The following is a 19,890-nucleotide window of genomic DNA, read 5'->3' on the forward strand; positions in this document are numbered from 1 at the left end:
GCCTGAAGCCCAGAGAAGGGGAGGGATTTTCTCAGATGAGTGTGGCCAAGTTGGAAACGAAAGGTGAGGTCCTGCCCTTGGGGCTCTGGCTCCTTGTGCCTGGAAGTGCCCGAGTTCTAGCCCAAGACTCAGGGTCTGAGGTCCTACAGGAGACACGGTGGCCCAGAGGGATGAGGGCTTATCCTGACCCTGGGGGGCGATGGACCCAAGTTAGTGGACGTGGCAGCTGCTTTTGAGTGGCTCCCGAACATCGCCGTCTTTGGATTATGACGTGGCATTTATCTTCATATCGTTTGGACTTTGATTGTCTTGTTACAAAAGTAAGGCATGTTTGTTATACAATTTTGAGAGTTGTCATATGGTATAATTTACAAGGTAAAAGTGCCCTGGAGGTCAGCCCTTCCAGACATAATCAGCATTAACAGCTTAGCCTCTGTTCTCCAGACATTTTTTTATCGGCATCACTTGGTTTTTTGCAGCCCGCCCTCCTGGCTAATTCTCCTGGACTCTGTTTGCATTTTTAATTCCCATGAGTTGGCCCTCCCTGCCATCACTGCCCATTGCTGCCACAGATGAGTCTTGATGGGGACCATGGCAAGTGTAGGTGGAGCCTGGGCAGGCAGAGGGTGGCCAGAGAGGCGTTCCTTTCCCACCCTCAGCACTGGGGCTTTCTCCTGCCCCAGCCGGTCTATGTCCCTCAGACCAAGGGAAGAGACATGGCTGTGGAGAGTGCAGGCCTGGAATGTTGCTTCCCATAGCTTGAGAAGAGGCCTTGAGACCTTACCCCAAAGGGGCCTCTCTGCCCTCTCTGCTCCAGCCCTGGTGTGGCACATACGTGCACACACAAACACACACATCCCTGGGGAAGGGCAAGGCCTTCTCTTATCTTCTCAGCCACACAGACACACAGATGGCCTTTTAATTATGTGGGCGAGGAGGCAAGCAGCCCACACACTTGGATCTGGCATCCCTTATTAACTGAGTTTGCAGCGAAGCCAGGCCAGGCAACGTGGAGGTCACCCCTCTACCCCAATATGAACTTGGTCTCCCTCTGCAGACCAGGTAAGAAAACCCCCAGGCTCCCAGACCATAAGGGCATAGGCAAGTGGCTTCTGCTTGCCACCTGCAACCCCATCGTCAGTGATGCTGGGTGCCAGGCAGCAGGCTGGGGCCAGAGCTGCAGTCTGTGGTCCAGATTGGAGCCTGTCTGCTAAGCCTGGTCTTCGTAGCACCCAGGCTTCCCTGTCCTTCACCATCTCCCAGAGTATGCTCAGATTCATGTCCATTGAGTCCATGATGCCATCCAACTGTCTCATCCTCTGTCGATCCCTTCTCCTTTTGCCCTCAAACTTTCCCAGCATCAGGGTCTTTGGCTCCTTGCGTCAGGTGGCCAAAGTATTGGAGCTTCAACTTCAGTATCAGTCCTTCCAATGAATATTCAGGGTTGCTTTCCTTGAGGATTACTAGTTTGATCTCCTTGCTGTCTAAGGGACTCTCAAGAGTCTTCTCCAGCACCACAGTTTGAAAGCATCAATTCTTTGGAGACACTTGGAGGCGGTGAAAACCACCTTGCCCCGCTGAGGCAGCCCTCTTCCGGGGCTCTTGTCTCTGGGGTCCCCAAAGACAGCATCCCCTCCCGCCCCACAGTCCCTGCTCCCTGATGTGGAGGCTCATGGTGACACCAGCTCCCTCTCTCTGACCCTCCCTCCCTAACACTCTCTTCTGTCTGTCTGTCTGTCTGTCTGTCTCTCTGCCTCTCTGCTTTTGGACTAGTGCACTTATGTCTCCCCCACCCCAGTGCACTTCACTTGGAGGAGAAAGGGGAATCGATAGACAGAAGCCATGAACTTTGCAGTCTACAGAGCAGTCAAGTGAAATGTATTGATGTTTCTGAGGCAGGTTCCTTTTCTTCCTCCTTCAAATTTTCTTTGTTAATTTTTAAATACATGAGCAGACCTGATATATTTTTAACAAGTGTAAACAATTCAAAAGTCAATGAAAAATTAAAATCTGTTCTGCCTGCCATCATCTCCAAACCCCTTTCTCCCTGTCCCTACCAGCATATACTTGCTATAGGGTTATTTTTTGTTTTGTTTTTAACAACAAAAATAGGCTCTTACCCATAACTCTGAAAATTGGTTTTTTTTTTTGTCACTTAAAAGAATATCATGGGCATCCCTCCAGGTCAACAGATATAGATTTTACTGCATCCTTTTTAATGGCTGAATAAAATCCCATCATATTATATATTGTGATTTAATTATTCACCTATTTATGGGCATTCAGATGATTTCTGGCTTTTTGCCTCTGCGAGCAATACTGAAACATTCTTATGTGTGTACGATGCTTCTATTTCCATGGGGCAGGTTTCCCAAAACAGATTGTGTGTTTTAATTCTCGATAGACATTACCAAACTATATTCTGAAGATGATAGCCTTTTGTGCTCATTTATACCTGCATCCTTGCCTGCCATAAATATTATTGGTGTTTATCATTTTGACCAGTATACTAGATGAAAAATGATATTGCATTTTTAAAATTTCTACATTTGACTATCTCTTCATAGCTTTATTATTTATTGATATTTAGGCTGCCTTTTTTTAAAATTGGCTGTTTAAACTCATCACTCATTTTTTATTATGTTGTTTATTTCCTCTTACTGATTTGTATTAATAGATATTAATTATATATTAAATGAGTTGCAAATATTTTTCTCCTTGACTTTACATTTTGTTTGGCTTTAGTCTTTACTTATAGCATTTTGCATTTTTTTCATTCTTTTTTAAATTTATTTTTATTTTTTTAATTTTTTTAAATTAAAAAAAAATTTTTTTTAATTGGAGGATAGTTGCTTTACAGTGTTCCTACCTTACATTGACATGAATCAGCCGTGTCCCCTCCCTCTTCAGCATCCCTCCCACCTCCCACCCCATCCCACCCCTCTAGGTTGTCACAGAGTACTGGGTCGAGCTCCCTTCCTCATACAGTAAATTCCCACTGGCTGTCTTTATATATGGTAATGTAGATGTTTCAATACTACTGTCTCAATTCATCCCACCCTCCCCTTCCTCTGCTGAGTCCACAAGTTTGCTCTCTATGTCTGCATTTCTATTGCTGCCCTACAAATAGGTTCATCAGTACCATTTTTCTAGATTCCATATATATTGCATTTTACCATTTAAAACCAATTTCTTTTCATTTTTGTAAAGTCAAGTATGTCTTTTTTTTCTTTCTTTGTGGCTCATAGGTTTTCTATCTTATTCTTAAATGTCTTTCTCTCTAAGGTTAAAAAAATTGCTAAATAAAAAGTTTAAATAAGGTGAGAATAAAAAGATATACTTAAATATGACAAAAATTACCCAAGAAGCAGAAATGTAGCACCAAGTATCAAATTAACTGATAAAGCACTGAAGCCATGTTCTATCAAAGAACAAGTCAAAAATACCTCGATCATCACCCTCATTCAACAGTATTTTGTAGTATTTAACCAAAGTAATAAGGTTAACTAAAGAAAATAAAATTACTTGTTACTATTGGAAAAGAAAACATTCTTGGGAATTCCCTGGTGATTCAGTGGTTAGGACTCCTCAGTTCGACTTCAGGGGGCATGGGTTCGATCCTGGTTGGGGAACTAAGATCCTGCAGGTACAGGGTGCAGCCAAAAAAGAGAAAAAATTATCTTATTTGTAGATGATGTAATTGTATACAAGAAAACCAAGATAATCTACAAAAACAACCCACTAGCATTAATAAGACAACTGGAAAGTGACAGGATAGAAAGTAAATCAAAGTTTATACCAAACTATTGTGCAACTGTAGGTGTAAACTATTTGCTGTAAAAATCAACAATTTTAACCTATACTTATTAGAAGTAAAAATGGAAAAATCCATTCACAATTGGGACAAAAATTGTAAAATGTCAAGAAACAAATTTTTAAATACTATAGCTCAAACATAGAGAAAATTACGGAATCTTATCGAAGGCCATAGAGTGGAATATTACTAAACCTTAAAAAAGAATGAGATAATGACATTTGCAGCAGAATGGATGGACTTAGAGATTATCATTCTAAATGAAGTCAGACAAATATCTTACAACATCACTTATATGTAGAATCTAAAAATGGTGCAAGTAAACTTATTTACAAAACAGAAATGGACTCACAGACGTAGAAAACAAACTTAGACTCTCAGAAACAGACATAAAAAACAAACTTATGGTTCCCAGAGGGGAAAAGGTGGGGAGGGATCATTTGGGGATTTGGGTTTAACAAATACACACTGCTATCTCTTACCTCCTTTTCCGGCCAAGTGCCATCTCCATGGTCCACCTAGACACTTTGCTGTGTTCTGTCTGCCTTACTAAAGCCAGCAGGTACCTTCCACCACCTCCTCCACCCCCATGGGTCTGGTGGCCAACAGGACCTTTTGCTTGCAGTCCCTCAGGACTTACTTGCATACTTTAAAAGCTGCTACCTGAGGTCTGCCTTCCAATCAGCCGGAATCTTGGTGCTCACGAATCCTCTCCATTGGAGCACTAACAGGTCTTGGCACGCCCTCAAACACTGGGAGCTACTGAAAATAAAATAAGCTCCTTGGATAATCACAAGGTTTGCGAGAGAAGCAAGAGGTAGGACTGGATTGGCACTGGTGTTCGTCTCCTACCTGGGGCCAGTCCTTCAGGATAAATAGATAAACAAGGACCTACTATATAGCACAGTTGTAACAACCTATAATGGAAAAGAATCTGAAAAAGTATATATAATCACTTTGCTATACACCTGAAACATTGTAAGTCAACTATACTTCAACTTTTTAAAGAGTTACTATAACCAAAAGGTAGATTACTATAATCAAGAGAAACAGTATGGTATTGTTACCAGAATAAATAGAATATCTATTTTATATAGATAAGTGGATCAGAATAGAAAAATAATAGAGCTAAGGATGTATGGAAGCTGAAGATAGGTAGCTTTTCACTTCAGTGGAAAAATAACTGGTTTATTTAACAAGCAGGGTGAGCATAATTAGATTCCCATCCCATTCTGTGTGTACCCAGAAACACACTGCAGACAGATTAAAGGTCTAAATGTTAAAAATAACACAAAGGATGTGTCAGAGAAAGATATGAAGTGTTTCTTTCCTCTGTGTTAAACTCAGAGCTGGTAGAGCGCTGTGCCTCAGGGACAGGTGAGCTGACTCCCTGAGATCGCTATGCTCTCCCTCCTCTGGACACTGGGCATTGCTTTTGGTCAAGGATCTGCCTGCAGAACCCCTTGGTAAGCCCCATACAGGCTTACTCATAGCAGGACGTTCATCCTTTCTCCAGGAGGGGATGGGAAACAGTGTGTCCTGAGTTCCCCCTCTGACTGGCCCTGGGTCTAACCTGGCTGTCTCCGGGGGCAGGGCTCCACCCTCCCACCCAATCAGTCCAGCTGGGATGTGGGCACCATGCTACTTTCCCTTGGCAGGTCGTTGCTCCAAGTTCATGGCGGCAATAAAATATAGTCAGTTTTTGTGCATCCCAGGCCCCTCTGTTCCTCTGTGAAATATAATATATAAATGGTAGAAATGGTACTGTGGGCTCTTGGGTCTTAATCCCTTTAGAGTTGGGCCACATCTTTTGAAGGTTTCTTTCCTTTCAACTGGATTCTCACTTTTGGGCAACATATGGAAAGATATTTGCTGGGAATGGGGATATTAATGTGGCATATTTGGGAAATAAGGGGTTATTTTCTTTTTTTCTTGTATACTGGAAAGCTTAGAGGAAGCAGCTGAGACTTTGGTTCAGCAGCTCAGTTATGTTAGGACAGATGTCTTTATCATTCTTGCTCTTTCCCTCATGGTCGTAAGATGGTTGCTACAGTTCCAGCCATCACTATAAAGAAAAGAAAAAAGTTCAAAGAAGAGGCTAGAAAATTAAGCTTTTTGCTTCTGCAGCCTTGCATCACAATAGAAGCAGGCTGGTACTTGTGCTAGAGGAGCCTCATTCCCTATTGATGGAGAGCTGAATTGATCTGACCCAAGTCATTAAGTGTGGCCATTTTTCTCAGATAGGATTTTGTACCTCTCTACCTCCAGTGCTAGAATACTTAATGTGATGGGGCTTATTGTCTTCATCCCCCAGTGTGTGACTGGGAGACAGCATTGCCCTGGGTCTGCTCTGTGGTTGGTCTGTCCACCTTTGCCAGCAGTGGCTGTACGCACCTGAGATGGGGTGGGGATTGGGCTGAAGCCCCAAGGAAGTAAACGTTTGTCGCTCAGTCATGTCTAACTCTTCACTAGCCCATGGACTGTAGCCTGCCAGGCTCCTCTGTCCATAGGATTCTCTAGGCAAGAATACTGGAGTGGGTTGCTATGCCCTCCTCCAGGGGATCTTCTTGACCCAGGGATCGAACCTGGGTCTTTTGCTTTGGAGGCAGATTCTTTACCCTTTGAGCCACCAAGGAAGCCAAGTCTCCGGTCCATATAGTGCTTGCTCTGAGGGTTTTTTAGGATGTGTGTGCTTTTCTAAGATGGGGGCTGGAGAGCCAAGGTTCCTAGGGCACCAACCCCTGGATCAGTGAGGTTCTGCTGTGTTCACCTCTCCTAGGGATCCTGGGGCTGGGGTCCCATCACCTAACGCTTTTATCACTTCTCTATGGCCTGGCCAGATCAGGGTGGCCTTTCCACTCTGCCCTCCTCCCTAAACCCCGAAAAGCCCCAGCTGAGCACAGGCAGGTGCCTGAGCTCCCAGTAGCCACGAGGCAAACTCACTTTCCCCTCCCTGCTGAGGCCTGGGTCACAATCCCTCCCAGGACCCTCCGCAAGAGCCTTCCCACCCCCTCCCCATCATCCCCCTGAGCAGAGCACAGGCTTCCTGGATGGAATTGAATAGAATAACACATGGGTTCCCTTCAAGGTCTGTTCTGGAAAAGTATATTGAGCTTCAGATTTGTTCCAGTTGGGTAGTTTTAAGAAAAATCAGTTTCCTTATCACTTCATTGGTTTGCTAGACTTGAAACAAATTTTTTGGGGATTCTAAACTGTGTTCTGTGTTTGCGGTCCAGTGAAAGCAAGCTTTGGGGTTGTTTGGGTTGAGTGGTCTGATTCAGCTCAACCACAAATGTTTTGCCTGGGGCCACCCTTCCTGAATGACCCCTCAGCCAATCTTTCCACCCTCTCGCCACCATCTCCTGGCCCCCTGGAGAAGCCGAGTCATGAATGCTGTGTTGGCCTCAGCCAGGGCTCCTTGACTCACGGCCATTATCTCCTCTGATGCTCAGAACAGCCTGTGGGGCAGTTATGGACGTGAAATTGACTCTGAGTGATGGATGAGGAGGGGGACATCTGCCCAAGGTCACATGGGCTCCAGGTTCCTAAGTCCTGGCCCACGCTCCTGCCACATGCACTGGCTTTCCCCTCTTGGACTTGGTTCAAGGGCTTTGGGTTGCTAAGAACAGACAACAAAGGACAGCTCAAGTCAGGGGTTGCTGGCAGGCTGCTGAGGAAGGTCTTCCAGAAGCAGGGGTGGACAGAAAGGCCTTTCCAGGCCTGTGGTGCTGGGGCTCAGAGTAGCAGCTGCCTCTGCTTCTCAGGGAACTCTGAGATCAGCTCCATTCCCCAGCCTCTGCTCGCCCCAGTTGGACACAACTGCAAGTCTGCACACCCTTCAGTCTCAGCCTCTGTTCCCACTCTCAGGACCCCATGTCCTCACTTGGGGAGGATGTGTTGGCCCAGCTCCCTTCTGCTCAGGCTGCTGTTTATGCATCTAGCCTGTATCCCATCAGGTATTATAGATGGTGTGGCCAGTGAGGCCCAATTTGAGGCTGTTTTCCCCACAAGCAGAGCTGGAACAGAGCAGGGGGAAATTTATCTCTGTTGCTCAATAGCCATTGAACCACAGAGTTGTATGTTTTATATCTTACAGGATAGTGAGCTCCTTGTCACTGGGAGCATTCAAACAGAGGCTGGATATTTTACTAGGGACGCTATAACTCAGACACTAGGAGAAGCTTACTGTAGGCTTGTTACTATGTATGCAGAGTTATGCCCCCATGTTGTAACCGGGACTGGGAGAATGGAGACACAGTCTATGGCCCAAGATCAAGGCAGCCACTCCGCTTTGAACTTGAGACCTCTGTCTCGTTAACACAGAGCTGTAGCCGGCTGAGCTAATAAACAGTTTCGTGGCGGCCGTTTTTCCATCAAACGCATATGCTGTTTCCTGACTTCTTAACGCAGCATGCTATTTATACCAGTAGATCCATTCATTCTTAATGAGCCACGGTTGTGGATTGTAAAATGTTTTATTTTCAGACAGGATTGCTCACTGCCCAGAGCCAGTTGTTGCTATGCTGCCTTCCTTCTTTCTCTGTTCCTGAGAAATTAACATTTTGGAAGCCCTGTTCCTGAGAAATTAGCATTTTGGAAGCTCCTTGGGGGCTCTTAACTGCCTTCTCCCAACCCCCCAATCATCCCCAGTGTTTCCCCAGCAGATTCAGGACTTGCCATTTCTGTCACATCAGCCTGGACATGGTGCATGGACTCCCTGCAGCCTTCAGAGCAGCTGGGAATGCGTGTTGTGTGCAGGGGGGTGGGGGAGGCAGGCTGGCCGAGGCTCAGAGAAGCAGGCAGAGCAGAGCAGGAGGGCTTCTGTGCTCGGAGGCAAGGTGCCATCTGTCCTGGGAGGCTTGGACATTTGCTGGTGTTGTAGGTCGCAAACTGGTGGAACAGTGACTCCCCCTGACTCACTGCTTTAAATTCATTAACAACATTTTTTAAAAGGTAGAGAATTCTCATTAAAAAGAATATAGGGTTCTGGCTTCTTTTTTTGACAATCAGAAGGTCTGGCCATACTGCCCCTCCCTGGATAAATTGGACAGGCTAAGTGGCAACCTCCCCTTCACAGAGACCCTGCAGTCTCTGGTTTGCCGCAGTCCCCACCCCTCCCTATTGTCTCTCTTGCTTTTTTTTTTTTTTTAAAGATATTTGGTGCTGTTCTTTTGTTTTTTAATTGCTGCACTGGGTCTTCATTGCTGCATGTGGGCTTTCTAATTAGAGGAAGGAATACGTGGGCTTCTCACTGTGGGGCTTCTTTTGTTGCAGAGCACAGGCTCTGGGCATGCGGGCTCGGTAGTTGTGTCTTGCTGGTTCTAGGGCAGGTGGGGGCGGGCTTCAGGAGCTGTGGTACCCGGGCTTCGTGGTTACAGCTCTCAGGCTCTAGAGCACAAGCTCAGTAGTTGTGGTGCACAGACTTAGTTGCTACACAGCATGTGGGATCTTCCCGGACCAGGGATCGAACCTGTGTCCCCTGCATGGGCAGGCGGATTCTTATCCACTGTGCCACCAGTGAAGTCCATCTCTCATGCTCTTTGATCCTCGCCCTTGCTGGGCTAATCCGAAGAAAGTGAAATAGTTCTTGTTTCTATATCCCTGTGAAAGTGAGAGAATGGAAGTTAGACCTGTGGCCAAACAAAGCGGGCACACATCTCCGTAGAAGTGGAGCGTTCTCATATCCAGCCCACCTCACTCGCTGCCCCTTCACCCAACCAGAGGAAGGCAGGAGCCTGACCAGGTCGTATCTGTGGGTCCCTCCTTCTGATCGGACTCCACAAATCCTGCCCACAGTGGTCCTGTGGCTTCTGTGGACCCACCACTGTCGCCCCCAGGGCCTCGTCAATAAGAACTTTAGAGGTCAGGCGTTGCAGAGCCCCTGTGGTTTTTTTTTGGGGGGGGTGGTGGGGCGGTGAGGTTGTTTCTTTTGTTTTCCCTGCTCAGTCATGTCCAAGTCCTTTTCAACCCCATGGACTGTAGCCCACCAGGCTCCTCTGTCCATGGGATTTTCCAGGCAAGAATACTGGAGTGGGTCGCCATTCCCTTCTCCAGGGGATCTTCAAGACCCAGGGATCATGTTGTTGTTTAATTTGGCTGCATCTTGTCTTAGTTGTGGTGCACCGGATCTCTGATCTTCCTTGCATCGTGAGAAATCTTCATTCCAGCACGTGGAATCTAGTTCCCCAACCAGGGATCAAAGCCGGGCCCCCTGCATTGGGAGCACAGAGTCTTAACCACTGGACCACCAGGGAAGTCCCAAGCTCCTGTGTCTTAATGCGGACCCCCTGGGTCAGAAAACTTTACTTCTTGGAAGTCCTTCTTCCTCCCTAGGCCTTGGTTTCCCTATGAGTAGGATGGGGCAAGGTGGGGGGGCCAGAACAGAGTTTGTGTTCTTCCAGCTTTCCTATGTCACTGTCCTAAATCCAGGGGAATGAGACTCTGTGCAGAGATTTCCAGCAGGTGGTACACCATCTCTCAGACTATATATTGAAGCTGTCTCTCCCAGAAAGACCAGCCCCATCTCAGCAGTGGCCACATGGACACACATACACACACACACACATGCATACACACATGTGCGTGCCCACACACACAGCCCTGCTATGTGCGGCCCGTGAAATCCCATCACACTCACCCAGCACCCCCTGCCTTGCCGCCACCCCTCCCCGCGCACCACGCTCCTGGTAAACAGTCACTAAATGCCTGCGAACTTCCTCGCGGTGCTGTGCCCAGCATCGTCTCTCCTGCTTCATCATCACCTTCCCTGTCTCCCTTCGTTTGACACCCTGCCTGGGTTCTAGCATTCTGGGGAGTTGGAAGTGCCGGGGATTTTTTCATGTATGAAGATAATAGAAACCACCAGATATACGCGGACAGATATGAGCTAGAGAGGGCTGTTCAGAGAGGAGAGAAGGGAGAGGCTGCCTTTGAATAATCTCAGAAGGGTGCTGTGTGTCCAGCCCGGCCCCCTGGACAAGCTATTGACCCAGGTCTTCATGGTATAGGTCTGAGGTTTGGGTTCAGAAAATAAATTAAAAAGGCCTGGCTGGACAGTCCTGTGTGTGGCTCCTACTAGCCATTTTGGGACAGGAACACCATCTATGCCATCGGGGGCAGGAGAAGCGGGGTGTGGTGCTAGGTCTCCTGAGCCCGCTGAGGACCTCGCTGGGGCAAACATGGGCAGTTGGCGTTCTGGGCGGCCATGGTTCCTCAAGGCTCAGATGAAGGCCTGGGCGCCGTGGGCTTGTGGGCGAAAGAGGCAGGTCTCAGGCCTCAGCTGCCGTGGACTGCAGACCATGCTGGGTTTTGTGTATTCGTGTGATCACCACCCGCCCCCCCACCCTGCCACCAACACGTGTACTAGAGGTACTACTAATGTCCCATTTCACAGAAGAGAAAATTAAGGCTTGGAGGGGTCAGATAACTAGCCTTGTAACCTTGGCATGGGCAGAACAAGAAATCCCCATGGTGTTCAGGAAACTCTGCCCTTTTCCTAAGTCTCAGGGTAACAGAGGCCCTGGCCTCATCTTACGTGGCTGTGTTTTGAAAGATAAGCCTATGTGTTACTAATTTGTCTTGACCTTCAGAGTCCTCGGTGACGCCAAACGCTAGCTCGGTGCAGGGGCCACCCCCAGAACAGGAGCCCCGAGCAGCCAGGAGCCACCATTGTTCCCACTGCTGCGCCCCGCCCCGGCCTCTGCTGCCCTCTGGGCTGCCCTGGATGTCCTCGCTGGCCAGGGGCTTGATTTCCCAAGAGCAGGAGGCCCTCATTAGCCACACCGCAGAAGTCAGGGGCCTGGGTGTCATTTCTAATTTGTCCGAACCCGATGACAGCCTCAGCTGATTTGATGACTCCAGCTGCAAGGTGGGGCCTTGGGACTCCTTGCCGCACCCCCTCCCCCACCCCCCCGCCTCCCCCTGCCGCCGACAGTCCCCGTCTGAGCTGAACTGGGAGAGCAGGGCCCAGCCCCAGCCCGGGCAGCCTGGCTCTAACTGAGCAGATGTCCTCAGCAGCTGCTGCTGTTGTTGTGTAGTCACTAAGTCGTGCCCGACTCCTTTGCAAATCCATGGACTGCAGCCCGCCAGGCTCCTCTGTCCATGGGATTCTCCAGGCAAGAATACTGGAGTGGATTGCCATTTCTTTCTCCAGGGATCTTCCCAACCCAGAGATCGAACCCGTGTGTCCTGCTTGGCAGGCAGACTCTTTACCGCTAAGCCACCTGGGAAGCCCTGGATGACCACACAATTCTTGCCAAGTGCGGTACAGCGCTCCCCTCTCCAGCTGCTCACCTGTCTTGCCGTGTGAACCTACAGCTTAATTCTACTCACTCTCGTTTTCTTGGCCTTTGGGGACCTGGGTGAAGAGAATAAATCTGGGCCCGCCTGCCTCATCTGACTCCAATAAAGCCCTCGGAGATAACAGGGCTGGCTGCGCTCGGCTCCGCCACCCTCTCCCCAGGCCCCCTGTCCATCACGGGGTGGAGGCCAGCCGCACGAATGGGGCTGGTTGATTTCTTCTTTCTAGTCCAGCCTCAGCAGCAGAAGCAGGGAGCATCTGTCTGCCTAGTGATCTCCATACAGCAAAGCGGGGCTGGACTGCCCCTGCCTCAGTTGCCCCTGGGGTCCACGTGGAGTCTGGGCAAAGCTGATAGCCCGTCCCACACCCAGGATGAGGTCAGATGCCACGGGCCTCGCAGGGGCCGCGGTTCTAGGATGAGGGGACCTGAGGGACACACCCTGAGGCCAGACTCAGGGGATGTGCCAGACAGAGAGCCAGAGACAGGTGGACAGAGAGGTGGGGTAACGGGAGAGTGAGAGCAACCGACCAAAATGGGAAGTGGGACCGAGACCAACGCAGTGGACTGAGAACAGTGGGGACACAGAGCCCCGCAAGAGACGGAAAGACGAGAGGCCAAGAGAGGTTTCTTTAAAACCATCAGCAAGACAGGCACAAAGAGATGAAGTCAGAGACACACAGAGACATAAAGGAGGACAGAGAGCACTGACGTCATGGAGTGGATGAGGCACATTTTATATCCCGGCAGAGGAGCCGGCAGGAGGTACGCACCCACTTTGCTGCATCTCTGCCGTAAATCAGAAGCAATAACCTGCCAGAGGGGGATACTGCAGAGCACACCCAAACCAGACCAGCCCCTCGTCCCCTAAGTGCCTGAGTCTGGAACCTTCCTTTTAAGCCTGTCCTGGCCCCAGAGAAGCCCACCACCCGGCCTTTGCCTTTCCTGTTCTCTGTCAGGGATGCCTGGCACACCCCAGTCCCAGCATCTCTACCCACCAAAATCATGCTCATCGTTAAATTCCACCTCTTCCAGGAAGCTCTCCCTGACTTCTTCTTTCCCCGAACACTCTCCACCCCTGCTCCAGAGTAGTGGTATCGTGTTCTCTCTGGTAGAATCTGTTCTTATCTTCCATCTGTCCATTTCCCCCTTCTCTCCGGAGTGCCTCCAGCCAGGACAAGACCACAGGATGTCAATGCTGGCGACCACATCTCTATCGATTGGAGGATTCTTCTTCATTATCCGGTGCCTCCTGTCTGGCTGCAGGCCCCAAGGAGGGAGTTAATTAAAATCAATGGCAAATGAATAAACAAGCACGAGAAACCCTCCACTCCCCACTCTCAGTTCCTGGCCTGGCCTGGGCCGTCCCAGCTGAGGTCCCGGGGGCAGCCTAAAAGGGGAACCAAGGAAGCAGGTCCCACAGCCTCACCCTCCCTCTGTGATGGTCCTGCAACTATCCCCACCTCTGAGCAGGGAGGAAATGAGGCCCAGGGTGATCAAGCAGCTGGCAAAGGAGGGTCATCTGGATCTCTAGACTCCAGGCCAGGATGGAGGGATGGAGGTTGACTCTGAGGCTCTCTGGCTCCACTCAGCCCATCCTTAGGACAGGCCCCCTGGGCTTGAGGCTATTTTTCTTTCTTCCTTTCAGATCCCTACTCTCTCAGGCCCTGGGGGAAGTTTCCAAAGCAAAGGGAGAACCTATCCTTGGGTCTTGGGTTTGGAAGAAGAGAAGGTTTTGCGTGAACAGTGCGCTTCCCTCCCCGGAGCCCACTCATCCTGTGTCCATGGCAACCGGCCTCCGACAGCCCCCCTCCATTAGTCCATCCCTGGCTCCCGCCGAGGCCACTGTCGCCTGTCACCTGGCTTGTCCCACCCAAGTGTCCTTCGGGGAGGGGAGGCACCTGCTTGGTTGAACGCCCAGCCCCAGCTGGCTGGCCACCACCTCGCTGACCTCCATCCATCCTGCCGTTTCCATGAGGTGCCGTGTCCTCTCCTGGGGAGGATTTTTCAGAAAGCAGTCAAAAAGTACTTACTGAGTGCCGGCTTGGCCCAAGACCCAGCACTGGGGGCTGAGGAAAGGAGGCAGATGCTGATTAAGATGTGGCCCTGCCCTGAAGAGGTTTCTGGTAGAGCTGGGCAAGTAAAGGCAGGCATCTGTAGGAAAAATAGTGCAATGCCAGAGGGTGTGTGAGAGGGACCAGCAGGTGTAGGGAGAGCAGGGTTGGAGGCTGTCTTCCAACCTTGGGCGGGAGAAACTTCCCAACACAGGCACGATTTGGGTCGGTTCCTAGAGGATGAATTGGAATCTCATTTTGAAAAATATCTATAGACTCATATAGGTTTTTTTTAATATTTATTTATTTGGCTGTGCTGGGTCTTAATTGCGGGACTGGAATCGTTAGTTGCAGTATATGGAATCTTGGAGCAAACGCCGGGAGATGGTGAAGGACAGGGAAGCCTGGCGTGCTGCTGTCCATGGGGTCGCAGAGAGTCGGACATGACCGAGCGAATGGACAACAGCAATGTATTTATTTATTTGGCTGCCCCAGGCCTTAGTTGCGGCCTGCCAATTCTTGGTTGTGGCATGTGAGATCTAGATCCCTGACCAGGGGTTGAACCCAGACTCCCTGCACTGGGAGCAAGGTGTCTTAGCCACTGGACCACCAGGGAAGTCCCTCGAATAGCTTTTTACACTTGCAGTGCATTACGTCCTACTTGATCTTATTTTACTGTCATCGTTGTTATTGTCTCCACTGTACAGATGAGAAGACTGAGGTTCAGAGAGACTAAGGTATTTGTCCAGAAGTGTCCAAAGCAGAGCTCGTATTCAACCCTAGATGTTGGGAGTGAACTAGGTGTTTTTCTCACCCACGTGGCAGCTCCTGCCCGATGGGAAAAGGCATGTTGAAGGGACTGAGGATGCCCTGGCTTGTCTGCAGGGGCCCAGAGCCCTTGGGATAAGCCCAGACCAAGGGATGCCCTTCATCCTGAGTGCGGAGGAAAGAACAGAGATTCCAGCCACAGGTAGTCCTGGTTTCCAATCCAGCTCAGCCTCCAAACAGACTCTGAAGGTACCAATGCCTTCAATGTCTCATGAAGCACAACTTGGAAATCTGAGTTCCCCTAGGAGAGGCGTGTCCACCCCCTGAGGTTGACCTGGGCATCAAACATGCTGAGTCCAGAGGCCATCCCCATGCCAGATGGTGTGGGCCATGAGTTGAGAATGTCCCCCAAATAAAATAGTTCATTTATCAAGCATCTGCCATGTGCCAGACACTGCCTGTGTTATTTCTGCTAATGCTCACAACAACTCAGGGAAGGATCTATCGTTGGCCCTTTCATAGGTGAGCCTGCCGAGCAGAGAGGTGAAGGAACTGGCCCAGAGTCACACCGCTGGCAAGTGGCAGAGCCAGGACACTGTCTTTCTGACTCAGAGCCAGTGCCTCTTCACCACCCCCACACCTCCCTCCTGCTGCCGCCAAACAGAGCCCCAGACGTGGGAGGCATCTTGGTGGGGTTTCGGGCTGCAAGCCTGGCCCCACTTGCGGGTGGCACAGCCATCACCTGTCCCCGTGGGGACATCTTTTCGACTCTTCTCTGCACAGCCGCGCCAGCCTGGTGGGCTGGGTAAGGCTAATTGGGGATGTCTCTGCATTCCCCGGGGCCTTATCTTTCCTTTACAATAAAAGTTGGGTTTTTTTTTTTTGTTTTTAGTGTGCAAAATTTTCCACCATCTGCTTTGCCTTGGCAGAATGTTTGCTGAAAATATCTCTTCCTCTCTAATTCCCATAATTTCTGGGGGCTTTGGGAGCCTCCAAGCAGAGCAGCAGCAACTCACAAGGGCCTCCCAAGCTCACAGGCTGCTGGTTGTCCTTGTGCCAGGCAGGCGGATGTCGTGTGGCCCAGAAATCACATCCCCCCACCTCTCAGCCAGGGAGGGGCACTGGGATCTCTCCACTGATGGAACAAAGCTGACCAGAAGTTAAATCCTAGGATTCAAGACCCAGAGTATCTAGGCTGTCTAGATTGGCCTGTTTTTGTGTGTGGTGAAGCCCTGAGAGGTGCCCTCAGGGTCACAAAGAGAGAGGGTGGCAGATCAGAGCCAGGAAACAGTTCCCCTAAATCCTAGTGCAGGGCTGTGAGGTCAAGTAGCCAGCATCCCCCCTGTCCCCCGGACCATTGCAGGCAAGGTTTCTCCACAAGTCAGCAGCTGCCACACATGTTCTTTGCAGCAGTTGGAAAAGACTTTCCAAAAGGGAAGACTTCCCCCCACCTTCATGTACCAAAACTCTTGAGTTTCCATGGTGACAATCAAATTGCAAATCCATCCAAGAGGGAAAAAAATCACCCAGAGAAGTGAGCGTGGCTGGCGCTGGTGCTGTCCGCTGCTGAGGATGAGAGCCAGGCAGAGTGGGGCAGCCCTGCTGGGGCATGATGGGAAAATCTCAGGGATGCCAGGTCCCCAAGCAAGTAGTTCAGGGGCCCAGGACACTACAGCAGGGGGGCCTCCTCCCTGCTCCTCCCTGCCTCCTGGCAGAGTTCCACTGAATCCACTTGGTGACACCTCCTTCTTGGGGAAGCTATCAAGACAGTCTTCTCCCTGGTGTTTTCCCATTTTCAACCTGAAAAATCAAGCGTGGGCAGAATACAAGCACTTGTCACCAACCAGGCCATCCTAGACTCAGCCTTTGGGGAATTAGAGGTAAAAAATCAGCCTTCAGACACACAGAGTGTTTTGAGGATGGAGGAGCAAGGGCCAAAAGATTTATGAGTCTAAAAGCTTTGTTAATAGACCTGGAAGATTTACGATTGCAGCTGCTGTGTAGAGAGAGGTGGCAACAGCAATCGAATGGCAAATTAACCAAGGTTTGGGTTTTACAGCAATATTTGGAGGGGGAGGAGGAAGAAAAACTTCTTCCTTTGCTGCTGGAGGAGAATTGAGGTAAACGGCGTTTGCATTGGGCAATGTCCAGGGATGTTCTCCACATTGTCTCTTCAGCATCTTTCTTTCCCAGTGACAGTAAGTGCCAAGGCCAGGTGTCAACACTGCTGACTTCCTTGGGCTTATTCCTTTCGAGTGAGGTTTATTAGAGTGGATTAGAAACAGGATTGGGTTTGCATCACAGAGACCTCTAAGCTGAGGCTTGGCCCCCTTCTTGAAATCCCAGACACAATGAACAACAATGCTTGAGCCAAAGGAGATGCATTCAAAAGGAATGAGGCCTCGGCTGGCTGCTCCTCTGCTCTGCGACACCTTTGTGAGCTTAGTCGTCATCTAGGGCTGTTCCCCCCTTCCACGGCTATGGCCTTTGGGGTTCTATAAAAGGAGACAAAGAACCAGCCCACTGACTGTCACTTGGGGAGGTTTACTTTTTCTAACCCTTGCACGGCATAGGCACCGTATGGGAACCAGGCAACATGGCGCCCGAGCCCCACCTCCAGGGTTGGGGCTTTGGCCAAGACATACCCCTCCCAGCAAAACATGCTCTTGCAACATAGCTCAGCAGTATTCTTGCAACTTAAGCCCACTCTCAACCCAACACTGTGAGCAGGTACCACAGATAACAGGGAGCAGAGTGAAGGAGTGGGGTGAATGGGCTGGCCACCATAACCCGGAGTCTTGGGATGTCCTTTCCCATCGTCTCTTTCAAGCTCTTGGTATGTCGTGCTCTGCCACATCTGCTCATTAGCACCAAAGGATCCAGGCATTATTTCCATACCATGAAGCCCCATGTCATGTCCCGCTATCCCCTACTGGCCCAACCTCGTATTTCCCACCCCACCCTAGAATTACAAAGATCCAGCATATCCGGCACGGAGCAGGCAGAACATTCCAAGTCAGGAAGAAGGAATAAATTGCCCTTAAGCATCTCTACCAGAGAGATGAGAAAACCAACACAGAGATCAGTCACCGTGTTCTCCTTGGGGACTTCCCGCTGCCTAACAGGCTACTGGACACCCTCCTGCTGGGGGCAGGGGCAGAATATTCCAGATCCCTTTGCATCTGCCCCAAAGGAGAGCTGCTTGCTCACTCCTGCCCCCTCACACTCTCTTAGTCTGGGGACCCACAGGGTTGGCGGTTAGTCAGTCAGTGCGTGAGTCAAAAAACACATAAATGCTTATAAAACGAACGCCCATAAAATCAGATCTCGGTGGGCTCTTGATCAAAGAAACCCAGTCTGGGACCTAAAAAGCAATTGCAAAATAAGTCAGGCCTTTCCTTACATTTCTCAAATACAACAAATGGGACGGGTATGTGGATCCCAACCCCTTCAGTCTCCATCTCCTTTTGATTCTTGATCTGGAAAGCCCAAAAAGCCAAACCAGAACTCTGCCTTGAGGGCGAGGAGAGAAAGAAACACAGCAGAAAGAGCAAAATCCTTAAGCAGACAGAGGAAGTCAAAGCTGGAAACAATCTGATAGCATCCCTCTTGCCCCACCCCCAGGGTCAGGTCTGCGGGAAAAGCATGCCAGGCTCAGTCATGGTGTGATTTGGCCCCTGCCTTCAGGAACCTTCAGGTCTGCTGGGGGAAAACACACACACAACACTTAAAGCAGAAAGTGATTGCTGCAGGTGTAGCAGAATACACAGCGTGTTCAGCCAACCAGATGGAGACCATAGAGGGCTTCCTGGAGGAGGGGGTACCCAAACTAAGCCAGGAGGAGAGGAGTGGGCAGGGAATTCTGGGGAGAGGAAAGCCAGTCCCTGCAGGAGGTGCTGACAGTTTCGCAGGAGCTCCAGGTGGCCTGAGGCCAGAGGAGCCTCAGGTAGGAGAGCCGGTTGTGCAGTTGTGGGGGATGAGGCTGAAGAAGTAGAGGAGGGTGGGAGTTTGGGCTCTTGCTTTGCTGTGTCTTTAAAGTGAAAGTGTCAGTCGCTCAGTCGTGTCTGACTCTTTGCAACCCCATGGACTGTAACCCGCCAGGCTCCTCTGTCCATGGGATTCTCCAGGCAAGAATACTGGAGTGGGTTGCATTCCCTTCTCCAGGGTATCTTCCTGACCTAGGGATTGCATTACAGGCAGATTCTTTACTGTCGGAACCACTTAAGCTCAGCTTCAGTTTAAAGAAAAGGAATCTGCGAATCACAGGCAATGCAATATAGATGCAGTTTAGACATGAAAGACCATGTGGGCTGATCTCAAAGAAGCACCCAAGCCCTACATCAAAAGATTGGCAAATGGATGTACATTTCTATGCTTAAAATGAAAATAGAGTGTTTAATGTATGAATAGATCCTGTATTATGACTCCCACTGTTGACTAACCAGCCAAATATGGTCCCATTTAGTCCAGAAAAGAGGGTTTCTACCACAGTGGGTGTTCACCGTGGGAGGTCCCCCTCCCCTCCCCTCTCCAGGGATTCCAGCCCCACCAGCCTGGCTCCCTTCTGCATTCACAAGACCCCACTGGGAGTTGCTGGATGAGCTGGGATGAGAGCCCAGACCTGCTGGCTCTGAGTTCAGTTCTCCCAGTGGAATCAGAGTGGTTATAAACACAGTCTGTGGAGCCAGCCCACCAGAGTAAGCGTCCCATTGTGGTCAAGGGCCTCAGTTTCCTTGCCTGGGAAATGGGGACAATGCTATTTCCTATCTTGCAGAGCTGTTCTGAAGCTTCTGCTAGTTAGTGTATGTCAGGGGCCTGGAGCCCTCTGTCAGGTCAGCAAGGACTGGAATTATTCCTGCAGGGCATCACTGGATGCCTTTAAGCATTGCCAAGTGCACGCTTCAGAGTGGTTGGGCCTGCACCAAAGTGGATAATCGGCTCCTCCCAGCGAGAGGTT

General features: G+C 49.8%; 1 protein-coding gene across 5 annotated transcripts in view; it reads left to right on the plus strand.

Moving 5' to 3' along the window:
* Nucleotides 1–19,890, plus strand: part of RPH3AL (rabphilin 3A like (without C2 domains)) — a 136,521-nt gene that overhangs the window by 111,466 nt on the left and 5,165 nt on the right. The window lies entirely within an intron of this gene.

The sequence above is a fragment of the Cervus elaphus genome, chromosome 5 (genome assembly GCF_910594005.1).
Source record: "Cervus elaphus chromosome 5, mCerEla1.1, whole genome shotgun sequence".
NCBI classification, from domain to species: domain Eukaryota; kingdom Metazoa; phylum Chordata; class Mammalia; order Artiodactyla; family Cervidae; genus Cervus; species Cervus elaphus.